This window comes from Mugil cephalus, chromosome 3 (genome assembly GCF_022458985.1).
Source record: "Mugil cephalus isolate CIBA_MC_2020 chromosome 3, CIBA_Mcephalus_1.1, whole genome shotgun sequence".
Taxonomy (NCBI): domain Eukaryota; kingdom Metazoa; phylum Chordata; class Actinopteri; order Mugiliformes; family Mugilidae; genus Mugil; species Mugil cephalus.
In genome coordinates, this window is record NC_061772.1 from 5,313,465 (window position 1) to 5,327,075 (window position 13,611).

General features: G+C 42.7%; 1 protein-coding gene across 6 annotated transcripts in view; it reads right to left on the minus strand.

Annotated features, from left to right (window-relative positions):
* The window catches only part of tjp1a (tight junction protein 1a), an 86,423-nt gene that overhangs the window by 50,176 nt on the left and 22,636 nt on the right, over window positions 1-13,611 (minus strand). The window lies entirely within an intron of this gene.

Below are 13,611 nucleotides of genomic sequence, written 5' to 3' on the forward strand. Positions count from 1 at the left end.
ACCCTGTTGTCTGCTCTGACTGCATGGTTTAGCAGTGATGTCTGTACAACTACACTTCATGATATTTATGGAAAGTCTTGTTTGACCATGTGTGAATGCTTCTTAGTTTTCCAGGTAATACTGAATTTGTGAGTGATGACAAACATGTTGCCCCTAGACTTCCAACTCTAACTAGATTCATTCAAGATATTTAGCTAATAGACACTTAACCTTCTCTATTGATAGAGAGTAGTATGGACTGTCCCCATTATGAAGCCACTGTATCAAAACAGAAACAAAACAGTCTGAGTGCAGTTTGTTCTGATTTGGTTCCTTTTAATCAAAAGAATAGATGCATAGTTGTAGCAGAAGCATCAGTCATTCTTCACAGAGTGATAAATGTTTCTGTTGTGCAGTGCAGCACTTCTGTCTGAGATAAATTATTACAGCCTAGTTCATTTTCTGACAGATAGAAACATAAGTGTATGTGAGTGTGTATATTTCTGCATGTGTCACCTCAATAGAACAAATAAAATTAGACACACATATACTACGACTGGATCAGTAAAACCCAAGTTGATGCATTTACATGTCTTTTTTTTTTTACATTTTATTTTATATTTACATTTATTTCAAACCCACTAAATGTTGTGTTTATTATGAAAGAAAAAGTAGCAAATCCTCATAGTTTAAGAAACTGGAAACCAACCATTGCTTTTCATCTTTGCTTGAAAAAAAGGTCTTTTATGATTAATTAACGATCAAAACAGCTCCCACAGCACATTAATATACTGCTTGGTTAATCACTTTATCCAGCTATTTTGTAGATTTAGCAAACTGAGCAGAGCAGGTTCAGAAACTCAAAGGTACACATGTGTATATCCACAGTACAAAAGAGCAATACAGAATTCAAGAGGTCAGCTGTCTTTATCTGGGGAAGCATTACTGAGATCTGTCTGTGAGGTGCAAAAGACAAAAAGCCCATCTGATGTCTGATGAAAAGATATGACAATGGGAGAGGAACAAGAATGAATGAAAACAAATGGAACATGGAATATGTAAGATAATGATAAGAGGGCAGAAGGACAGAGGGTGTCACTTTAGTGGATAGATAGATAGATAGATAGATAGATAGATAGATAGATAGATAGATAGATAGATAGATAGATAGATAGATAGATAGATAGATAGATAGATAGATAGATAGATAGATAGATAGGCACTCAACACTATACATACTATATATATAACAGGAAAAACACATTCTACTATATACACATTATTTACAGAATTATATAACAAAAAGTGTATACAAGGAGAGAAAAGAAACAATGCACAGAGTGTACTAAATAACAGAATGAATGGGCTAACAGCTGATAAGATACGAGAGAAGTAGGTGAGATAAGAGAAATGAGTATTGGGTCAAACTAAACTACAGTGTTGTTGAGACGAAAAGTTTCAAGTTCAGTAAATTTAGGATTGGCCTGAATAAAGGGCGTGCGGCTCACCCTCCCTCGTCAGTGACTCTTCCCATGGTACTGCCTGTTACTGTTGCATTCCAACAGTATGAAGCTGCTCACTCTGGGCAAAGAAGTGGAAACAGCAGGAGCTTCCAGAAAAACAGGCACAGGCACTCTGCGCCCCGAGAGAGGTTGAACAGCACAGGCTGAGGAGTGCCCATCAGACAAAAGCAGCTGTAATTCTGTAAAATCTGTTCAGCTGAGTCTAAAGGCAAAAGCAGTGCATTGTTGCTGTGCAGTTAATGTGATTTAATGGTTCAGTGATAATGAGGTAAATTAATTTCTGACCAGTGTATTAGAAAATAATATCAGGAAAGGATTTAAGTTTGTGAAAATGATAGAGTAGATTGAGAAAATGAGAATTGAATGGTGCAGCTTTTTGGTGTATACTTTTCATAACACTTTGCTATGTTGCAAGTTTCAGCAGCCAGATAAAGTGCGGCCGGTCTTGTGTTGAAATGTGTGGAAATATATGTTTGATTGGCATTTTGACCTGTAATAAATCCTCCACTGGATCAGCCCCCACTTAACCCTCTCTGTCCTAAGTTTATGACATCATCTGCTCCTCCAATGACAACGCAACCCTACGAGAAGAGATGATGGTGCTTTCGGAACACGGAAGGAAGGAAGCGGTGGAGGATGGGCACCAGAGCCGGCATATCCGGCCAGAGAGGGCGCATGGAGACACGGCAGCCACAGGGGCCGCTCCAAGCCTGGTGGTGATGAGATGCGATGGGACCCGACCCTGCAGAAGCCCCAGCCAGTGTGTTAGCTGACTAATCCTCTAGCCGTCCAGTGCCAGGATCCAGACTCATCAGCTTTGGTGTTCTCTTGTCAGACTCATTTTTATAACGTCCCACTGGTCAATTCTAGCCACTAATGCCCAACACAACGGGCCCTAATGCCAAGTGATTACGGAGTGCTGTTTTAGCACATTTGTTGCCTGAAAAGAAAGAAAGAGCCACAAGGCAGTGGGCTGGCTCCCTGCTCAAAGGACCAGCCTGATGAACTCAGCACAAAGGGAGCAGAGTAAAAGCCAGTCTAAGCCACCTCTGTCAGGGTGGGCACTGTGGGGCCTGGGCTGGGTCAGGACAGCGCTGGGCAGTGGGCAGGGATTTACAGGGTCCCATTCTGCAGCCTATAGACAGTTCCTGTGAGCTCATACGTGAGGAGAGACTGAATGTGCACATCCGGATCCACTGGGCATGCCAATCACTGTGGTGTGAGGGTGGACGTTTGACTTTAAAGTCCGTCGGGACACAAGGGTGACTGAGGACATGTCAAGGCAAAAAAATATAGTTCTATGATATGCTTCGTTAGCAAAAAGGCTGTATTCTGTATCCATGCCGAAGCATTCAGTAAAATAAGTTTGGTTTGAAATGAGACTTCTGCTCAAGTACACTAAAACAAGTATTATTCATATCCAAGTCTTTGCGCATTCAGTCAGGCCAGAAACTCCACAGAGTAAGTTCTACCTGGCTGTGTGACTGGCACTGGACTTGAGAGCATTTGCTACCAGGCTACGAGGAAAAAAATACATCAATAAATAAAATTCCTACAGTAAAAATAATAACAATAGGGTTAAATTGGGACAGTTAAACCAAACTCTGAACTCTGAACAACTGAACGTCCGTGTCACCCCATCTAACCTGAAGTGTGTAATAAAATATTAAAAAAAAAAAAAAATGCAGCATGGACAGGATGGTGATAACTATAGAACAATGCTAGTTATTCTGACAGCAATGTAGATTCCCAGTATATTTCGAACTACCAACTACCATTACTACAACATAATGAATAACCAAAGGTAAATTAAGCAATTTTCTGTTTTTACAAAAACACTAACGCCACATCTTATAGATGTTTGTCCAACTGATTTATCTGAGAATGGATTTCAGGTTAATCTAATACATAGTCCAATAACGTACAGACATAAATTGTACAAAAATTGTTGCATGTCTCTGTTATACACTATTAAAAGAGAGAAAAAAAAAGAGAAGCACCCTACAAAGGTGAACAGAAAGTAGAGTTACACAGCACACATGTTCTATTTGCCTTAGCAGCACCACCAACAGTGAACAGAACTGTGTGTGGAGATGCTATCTTCTTGTGTTTGCCCACAGCTCCTGTATCACCTGGGGCCCCCCCACAGTTGATCCAGTGCCACTGGTCTAACCATGTGACAGGTACAGTAAACAACATATGGAAGTAGCAGTGCTGGTAAAACAACACCAGGGAAGTCAGACTTGACATTGCACTGCGCTGCTCTTCCACTAACACAACAGTCAGGCCAGTTGAGTTCCTCTGTCATAGACAGTATAGCTGTTAGACACTGATAAAGCTGAACACAGGCCTACTAGCATTCATTCAAGTTTTAAAATCAGTGGATAAGCTTACATGGGCACAAATAACAATTGGAATATTTGTCCACTTTAACCAGATCAGACTGGCTTTACAGGATGCAACGGTCTACATGTGTAATGTAAACTTTTCATAATTTATTTGAAGGTAAATTATTATTGCCCAATAACCATGCATAGCTAGAGCCAATTCTCTCTCTTTGGGTGGAATAAATGCATTTCTGTGCATTTTTGCGGCATGTGATCAAAATCATGTGATCTGACAAGTTTGCAGGGTGTAAGAAGCCAATAAATCTCTTCTTCTGTCATATTTCCAACCGATTTAGAGCTCCACAATGGGCAGAGGAGCTTTGGACCTGTCAGGAATGTATATGCTGATTGATGTTTTGAGTCATGTAAACGCAGCATATCAGATTGTTATGTTAAGTGTCCATGAAAGCAGACAGAAATCTCTGATAAGGATTGTCTCTGTCTGGTTAAAGAAATATGTGCAACTGCTGAGGTGGACAGCAACTAGAAATTAAATGTAAGAAAATGTCTGTTTTTCACTATTATCACCTGTGTTAAATTTTACAACAAATTCAAACCATTACTGAATTGCTAACTATAACTAACATTATAAAAACATAGTCAAGTGATTCAATAGGATTCTGTAAAAAAAAAACGACATAATACCATAAACGTCTTATTAATAGCTTGGTGTCATTGCTGATAAATAATGGAACATGCATATCTTTAATTGCAGAGCGTATCACAGGAAACACTAAGCGGGCCACAGCTACGAGGCTGTGATTAGTCGTGTTGTCATGCTCTTAGTCAGTGTCTAATATGCAGGGCCAGCAGTCCGGCGGGAAGGTCAGACTATGACACATGAGGTCTCCACAAGACAACAGCATTTTATACCAGAACGTACTTGAATCACAGCAGTTAACCTCTGCTTGGACATTGATATAAAACTATAGCTCACGACGACATTTTAAAATTTCTAGCATTAAATCTATCATAATGTGACTCCAATAAATTAATTTAGTCTATTGTTGTTTTCATTTATGTAATAAAAAAGCAAAATACTGCTGTAGTTGGTCGCTTGATATGTAACATGATAAGTGAGGACAAGGGGAATAGTAAAAAGATGAAATGAATCTCCTTTATATTGATATATGGGTTACACATATGGGTTACACAAAATTGTGCATGGTCAAAATTAAACAGATTTCATGGCAAAGGCTTTTCATTGAAGGTTCACACTGGAAACACTGAAGCGCTGGTATTACAAAGAAGCTTCACACAGCATCATTATGGATTATCTTTATGCTAAGTTGTGCATTTTTCTTGCGTTGCAAAGAGAAAAAAAAAATGAAGAGCAGCGGCAAGAGTCTAACATAAAGAGATCGGGAGTGTCTTCTGTATCTGAGCCGTTTGTGTTAGGGCGCAGCAGTTGGACACGCGATGAATGGAAGATCTGAACACAGAAGGTGTTTCAAAAACAAAATCCTCTCGTGTGAGTCAACACTGCTAACCAGCCACTGAGTCACCGAAGCACTGAAGCCTCCTCCCCGGCAGCGGTCAGAAGACATTTCAAAATTAGATGCTAAGAAAATGCAAGCGACTGCAAACTCCAGAATGTTTTCTTTGTCTGGTTTTGTTGAGAGGCGCTTCGAAGGCATTTTGGTTTTATCTCATCAGCCTGGAATTTTGGTTTTGTTGGATTCATTAGTGTTCATGAGCTCTACGCTGCTGCCTTTCCTTTTCTTCAGTTCTAATTTACTGCCATCAAGAAAGCCCACCACGCGGATTCAATGACTGACAGATGACGACTAATCAGTCAGCACACAAAATACCACCTAAACCTCAACACACTGACTTAATGTTAAGTTGCACAGCTCAGACTACAGAGTTGCAGAGCGCTGACATTTACGCTTTTGTAACACTCGCTCAGACAAGATTGGTAAGCATTTACCCTCAAAAGCATCTCTAATTCCTCTAAGACCAAACTCTGAGGCAACACGGCCCGTATTTAACATATTATCAGTCACAAATAACAAATACCAGGAAAATAAGACCACAGTGCTGATCTATTACCCTGTAAAACACGGCATTTTGTTCCCTCTATGCTCTTTAAACAATGTCAAACAGTTTTTCACGTTCACTCACCGCACATGCGTGCATATGCCTTCACGCGGTCTGACTCCACTCCAGCTACGGCTGACCCAGAGGGATGCTCTTGCCCGTGTGTGTGTCCCTCCCCACACACGTGCAGTATGTAAGGCCAGCACGCACAGTGCACTGAGAGCAGAGCCAAGCTGGTGTGACATCTGTGAAAGCTGTGAGATAATCTGCATGACACTGCCACTGATCGGAGTGGAGATATTGATTTAAAAAGCGGAAGCTCTAAAATTTGATTCGTATGTGTTCTGATTGGACCAGAGGCATGCACCTCTGAGGTAACCTGAGCCTATGGTCAGACGTGATCAAAGCTTTGATGATGGAAACCCAGCAGCTCCGGCACTCGTCACTGAAGTCGACCTAACAACGGTGGGGCCCTCTAGCCTGACCTCCTGTTCCCTTCCTCCCTCCATCTTCTCTTTCTGTGATAACAGAGACATTCCTGAGCTCGTTCTCTGCCTCGCCACAGGCCTCTCCCTTAATTCCAGTGGAGTGTGTGGAATGTTGGACCGGAGAGGCGAGCAGCCAGGCGGCCAGAAGAGAGGAGACGAGAGGAAATGAACAACGTTAATAAACTCAGGTCTGTTATGGCTCCTGGTGTTAGAAGCACCTGAATGCCCACAGCAGGATGGACCAGCGACCATTCATGCACACACACCCATGTACACACAGCAGCACGAGAGAACATCTGCCTTACAATGTGCAAATCTGGAGCGAGCCAATCCATATGTAGCCGCGTAGTTGGATTAACTATGTAAGTGAATCAGAGGGCTGGATTACAGCAAATGACAGAATCTTTTAAGTATGTAGATCAGACAGATCAGATCAACCGACTGCTTCAGATCCCAGCGACACAGTGTCGAAGAACCAGCAAGACGGGGAATCATGACAACATTTTCCCAAGCAATTTATCAAAATTGCGTTCAGGATTTTTCTATAGTAAATACTTGTACAGTGTTGTTCCAGATGCATACAGTGAGGCTGACATCTCTTCTTTGGCTTTAAGGCTGTTCAGCTCCGTAGCCTAAACCAGTCAGACAGAAAAGCAGCAAATTCCAGAAAGTCAGAGGCAGATCTGTTAGAGTCTGGCCAATTTTACTTGGACCTTTAAAAGTGGATGTGTGTGTGTGTGAGAGAGAGAGAGAGCATGAGAAAGGAGAGAGGAAAATAATGCAGCTAGAAGCCAGGTGAGCGGAACACATGGACGATTACATTGAGAAGAGAGGATCAAAGGGGAAAAAACTTTGGCAAATGATATAAACAGAGGGAACGCTCTGTCCTGGATGTTAAAGTCAAAAGTAGAATGATGCACTGCAATAAATAAATGAATAAATAAATAAATAAAAAATAAAGATGAAGGGCAGAACATATCAGAAAGAGTGATATACAGCACTGCAGAGGACTGACTCAGAGCGTAAATCTCCACAACTCCTCCGTGCTTCTGGAAATCAATTCTCTTCATCGGTTGCTGTTTTATTTATGGGCCACCATTAGGGACAAGCCATCAGCAGCTATGATGACTGCGTTGCCGTCACCGATTCCTGGAGCTTGGGGAGTCACCAATACGTCCAGCTGCCTCCCCTGATGATCAACTGAGCATTTTAAGGTGTGAGCTAGAATTGTAAGTGTTGCAACTATGCGGGGAATAAATCACACCCAACTCCTCCTGCTCTTATCTTTAAGCTCGTGGCCGTCGGATTTGAGGATGCAGTCAGAAGCAGGTGACGTGTCCCCTTCCAATCATGTTTGCTCCTATAGCCAGTGAGGCTATGGCACGTCTGTGCATGTGTGCATCTCCATCTAGCAGAATGTGGATCCGGCTGCCACTCTGCCTGACAAGAACGTCGCTCTTCAAACGGAGACGACGGGATGGAAAGCGACAATGTCACAGAGTGGTGACGTTTGCCGCGGCTCCACTGAACAGAGGGGTTTGCAGCACTGAGACCTTTCTTTTTAGCACCCAATCAACACGTCTCCCTCTTCGCCCGGCTCGCCTGGCCTCACACCACGGCTACCTGTTTTTCCTGCCCACCTGCTTGGCGTCTTGTCTGCCTGTCGGCCTGCCAGCCTCCTTCAGGACTAAGGAGGCTAGCCTGCTTTATTAAAAGAAAACAAGCAGGAGACATATCAAGTGATGCGAGGATATGAGGACAGTTAATCTGCTGGCAGCGTTACTGAGGCTCAGAGGGAGCTTCCACTGAAAACAAGCCAGAAGCATACAGTATACTGTGTGAGGGCATCTCTTTGAACAATCTGACAACACTTGTAGGTTTAAGCCGTAAAAAAAAAAAAAAGGATAAAATAACACTTTTATGCTTTGCAGCCCAACTGAGCTTCTAGCTAAATATAGATGGCACCAGGCCGACTGCGTCCATTGTTCAAAAGAGGCAAGAGAAAGGTAGAAAGAGCTATGGCAGGCTCAGATAAAAGGCGCTGACCCATGGATGAAAAAATCCCTATCACCTGATGCTCTTCACTCCTCCCCCCTCCCTCATTTTCACTGAATCGTCTCCAGTTAAGACTTGACACCACCTCGTGAAAATGAACACACTTGCTGGAGAGTTCACATCTCCCTTTAGAGTTTCAAAACATTTGCATACGTTGTGTTTCGTTGTCCACACGGTCGCACAATCCAGTGTCTTTGGCTCGGACCGCAACATCCAGAATTAAAGCTGTGTACAAGATGTTAAAGAGCAGAGGAATCTGCTGCCATCTCTCTCGCCGTATCTTTCTTGTTTTCGCTCTCCGATGCTGCACAGCCACTCTGCTTGGCAGCGAGATCCCCAGTGGGCCTTTCTGGAATGTCAATTTCAGTTAATTAAATTTTCTGGCATCTGCTTTGCCCATGAAGTCACAGAGGGAGGCATAACAGCACGGGCATCAGCAGAAGATCTGTCACAACTTTTGCTGCGAGTAAAACACACACATTTGTCGAACATGAAATTAATGCGGCTGCTTCCTTGAGTTCAGACAAGCCGTATTCAAGCCACAGACCGCACAGATATCCACCTGCTTTTGAATGATTATTCATGAAAGCTGGTGAAATCCCCCTCTTCTTTCCTATCCGCCCTCTTTGAACGAAGGTTCACAAAGTTCACACATATGGTAGCGATATATAAAGTGCGCACGAAGAGTGTGTGTAAAGACAGGTGGGTCACACGTTACATACTCTCCCTCTGCAGTTCATTATTTTAAAAGTCCTGCAATAAATCTTAGCTTCATGAATGCTACGGCATTAAACGACTGTTGTAAATAACTAAGAAAGCTGCTGATTTAACCGTATGATAATTTTAAAGGGTCTGTGGTGCTGTTAAGCTGCATTGAATTAAACACAAAAGAGTCTCTGCTATTCACAACATGTGTTGCTAAAACACAATACAATATAACGGTAGGACAAACTGCAGCCTCTAAAATGAAAACAGAGTTGAATCAACAGCTCTCTCATTTATTTTTACAGTTGATGAAAAACCAGAACCTTCCCGGAGCTAAGATTTAGTGCATGACTGTTATATTAGAAAGTTTTTACTGGTGCTGTACTTAATGAACTGGCAAGTGAGTGTATTCCCACGAACGGACGTGTCCCCCCCTCTCTCTGACAGTTAAAATGGAGACCAGCGCTGAGGAGGAGGTCAGGGGTCCGCTCGACGGCAGCTTTGAGATTGTTCGTGGTGAAACTCTGCCCTCTGCAGGATCCCAGCCGTCACTGACCTGTTCCTCAGCTGGGCTGATGGGAGAGGATCACATGTGCCACAATAATTCTTTCTGCGTGGCAAAAGCATTGTTAGTGGCCACACAGGTGTACTGCATAGCAGAGCTAGAGGAGGAGTAAGCAGTTCTGGCATCATCTATAAAAAGCAATGGACAGAGCTGGCGTTGTCGGTGGCTTAGAGATTCTAGTTGAAGTGATTTTAAACACTATTAATAAGCTCCACAAAGTTTTTTTTTTCATTATTTATTAAACATATACTGTGCTACAAACTCTACAGTCTGCCATAGACCAGTTTTAAATATTCACACGAACTATTCAGCTGAAAAAATGGTGAGGATCTAAGGTCTATTCTGGTCTATTTATTAATTTAATTGACTACACATCAGCAGAAACATATTGAATAATTTGAAACAATCACTCAAACTGTTTAATGCAAACGTGCCTCATAAATCTCCAGCTAAAACCTAGCTGTGTGCGACCTTTAAACCCTGAGTCCTCAGGGGTCAGATTGTGCAGCTGTGCTGTGGACGTCAGTCAGGAAAGAATGCTGATTCATTTTCCTCAAAGAAACACACACACACAGTCGCACACACTCAGGCGCACACACTCAGACACGCAGTCGTGTTTCCATCACTTCAGAGGACATTAGGCCAGGATGAGATAAAAGGACGCAGCAATACAGGGAGTTGATATTAAGGAAGACATTTCCATAAACCTACACGTCAAAGGTGCACAGAATAAAATTAAACTGGCATGATATAAACGGAACAAGTGGAAAGATGAAATAGTGTCCGTTCACTCTGGACTCGTTTCCATTTTGAGTTCTCATTTTTCCACACATCATGTGGAGAAGTTTGGTGTGTTTCGACCAAGATCTTTGGAGTCTGCAACCTGATGGACCCTTCAATAAACAGCAGCAGAAAAGAATGTAGTGCTCCGTCTAAAGTATAGACAGTTATGTAATCTCATGAAAGGTCACGCCTAAGGGCAGACGTGTCAGTTGAGGATAAAGCTGCATATGCTCACAGTGTCACAATCAGTCCAGAGATAAGTCAGAACGTTGAGCATCTACAGTCATTAGTGAAAATGTGCAGTTATCAGTGTTGTAAAAATATAACTTTGAGCTAATATACCTGGACAGCTTGCGAAAATTGTTTCTACCCCAGTTACTCAGCAGCAACACAGGCCATCTCTGCCTTGTTTAATGGACTTGGGCGGAGGGGCCATGAATACTGTGAAAAGAGTACATCTCTCAGCAGGTAGCATCCTGAAATAGCAACCTTGATCCTAATGGCGCACAGCACAGCCCCTGGTTCCTGACGAATCCATCCTGAGTGGCCCCCTGTCCCCGAGCCAGCAGTCCTCCCGAGGCATTCTCATACAAAGACAGACACGGAGACACACTTCCAACGACAGGCGGAAAGACAAACACACACACATCTCAGCATCCCTCGACTCTTTTTAACCCACTTGATTCCCTTTTTTTCCGTTTTCTTTGTTCACTCTGATTGGCTGACTTACTCCTCTCTGCAGACCGACGCCACAAACGCAGATCGAGGTTCGGCATCGTGACTTCCCGCGGGGGCATCTCGCTTGACACAAAGTTTCACATTTCTGGTGGTCGATGATTTAGTCGCGAGGGAGAATAAAAGTCAAACTTGAAACGAGAGCCCCTGCAGGTGCCCGCATGATGGAAAAGGTTGGAGACGTATACTGTATATATGCAGCGCTGGGGAGACTGACACTGCAGAAAGGGCGCCGCATTCACAGGAGATGAAAAGTACAGGGACAGAGGTGACACTATAACCTAGCCTTCACATTAGATGACAAACAGGTACACTGTGTTTGAATATTTATCATATTTGAAGATTTGCGATCTGAGATGACAACAAAACGCGTCGATGAAGGGTATGGTGTACCCAAAAAACAAGCTGAAGCAAAGCCACTCGGATTTGTAGAGTTTCTCAAAGACGTTTCGCCACCGATCCAAGTAGCTTCTTCAGTTTTTGGACATTTTCTCGACATGTCTCTCAGTCGGAAAATTCGGAAAATAACTAAATATGTTTTTGATGCATTTGCATGTTTCTTTCATTCTTCTGCCTGGTTCTTTGTCAATACAACAACATTTCATTTGTTACAATTAAATACTGTAACGGAGAGCGAGGAGGACATGTATTGACAAATGTCAGACTGAAAATATGAAGTAGAAACTAGAAATTCCTTTTCATAATTAATTCCTTCAAGAAAAAACTAAAAGCGCTGTTTGAAAAATATGAGAAAACGTATCAAAACACTTATTATTTGATGCTACTTCGGTACTGTCTATCCTAGCCGTGTCAGCTATGTTATTCATCTTTTAGGAGAGACAGGAGGATAATGTTATTTTCAAAGAAAAAATCAGGAGTATCTTGTTTTCAGTTCCATCCTTTCTCTGGATCACTTTAGAGTCATCAGTAGGGCTCAGTAACATGTGGCAAATATTCTTTGAAAGAAGCATTAGTGGTGCGGCAGAAGATATTCTCTAGCTTGGAGCAATAATAAATAACGCAGGTTATTGAAATCTCTCACCAAATTGATATAAACGCACACCGCCCGTTTCCTCTCCGTGGCCCTCAGCGTAAAAACTGACCATTCACATTATGTTACTCGGTGTGTATTGTCACCCTAACCTCCCACACCCGGGGCAAAGTAATTGGTTGCCATGGAAACACAGGAGACAGGCCTAAATTCTGAGCTGCTGAGAATCCATCCCGTCTCGTTAGACTGGGCTGCTGCTGCTGCCACGTGGTGCAAGACGAATGCTGAAGTCATAAATTAACCCAATCTTCTCTTTTCATAATCCAACACATCTCATGCAGGAGCCACAGCTGAAGCAACGTGGTTCACACCAGGGTGTGTAAACCACAGCCCAAAATGAATACAAAACAAAACACAAAATGCATAATAAAAATGCAGCTTAGCTTAATTTGGCTCAAGATTACAAGGCATTGTTATTGCTTTAAGGAGTGATAAATTATTCAGAGCAAAGCATTTCAGCACCGAAAGCAGACATGGAGCAAGGGCAGCGCTGGGACCCAACCAGGGATGGCTGAGAACGCTAAAATTACATCAAAAAATCCGAGAAGGTCACCGAGTTAACACTGTCACTCACGAGACCAAAATCGGTTGTGAAATATCTACTAAGATAAATGTGTGTTACTGTAACAGCATTAGAGCTCCTTGGATGGTGGCTGAACACTGAACACAAGCGCCTCGCAAGAAAACACGCTTTGTACCCGTCATCAGATCGATGAAATTAATTCCTCTGCTCCGTTAAGCAAACATCGCGGAGCAAGAGCGGTGCTTGGTGTTATTTATTTAGTGTCGAGCTAACATTTCTATCCATATACGGCAAACAAACACGTAAACAGAAAGTATGGAGGCCAGAACAATAGCTCATCTTTAACCAGCTGTAGCACATGAAATCAATACTATGAAGCGTGGAAGTGGCCGGGCCGGGCTTGTAGTCATGTGAGCAAAACAAAACTGATACTGTAACTCTTCCGTCTGTCTTCTCATCCGTCTCGTGCCTTTTCATTTTCTGTCCTTCAACACGTGTTGCCCTACTCCCTTTTTTCTCATCATATCTTCTCATGCCCCGTAATCACTCCTCCATGCCTCCTCTTCACACTCCTCCATCTTCTTCTCACCCCATCTGAGAAACGCTGACCTGCAGACTCCCTAATGCGACCAATCAATATGGCACAGAGGACAGCAGACTGCTGAACATATTAATATGAAGACACACTTTCTGTGACGCAGGCGTCCCTTCAGACACTTCTCCAAACGTGTCTCCGAACCGAGAGTGATTGATTCATTTAATTTAATATGAACAGTT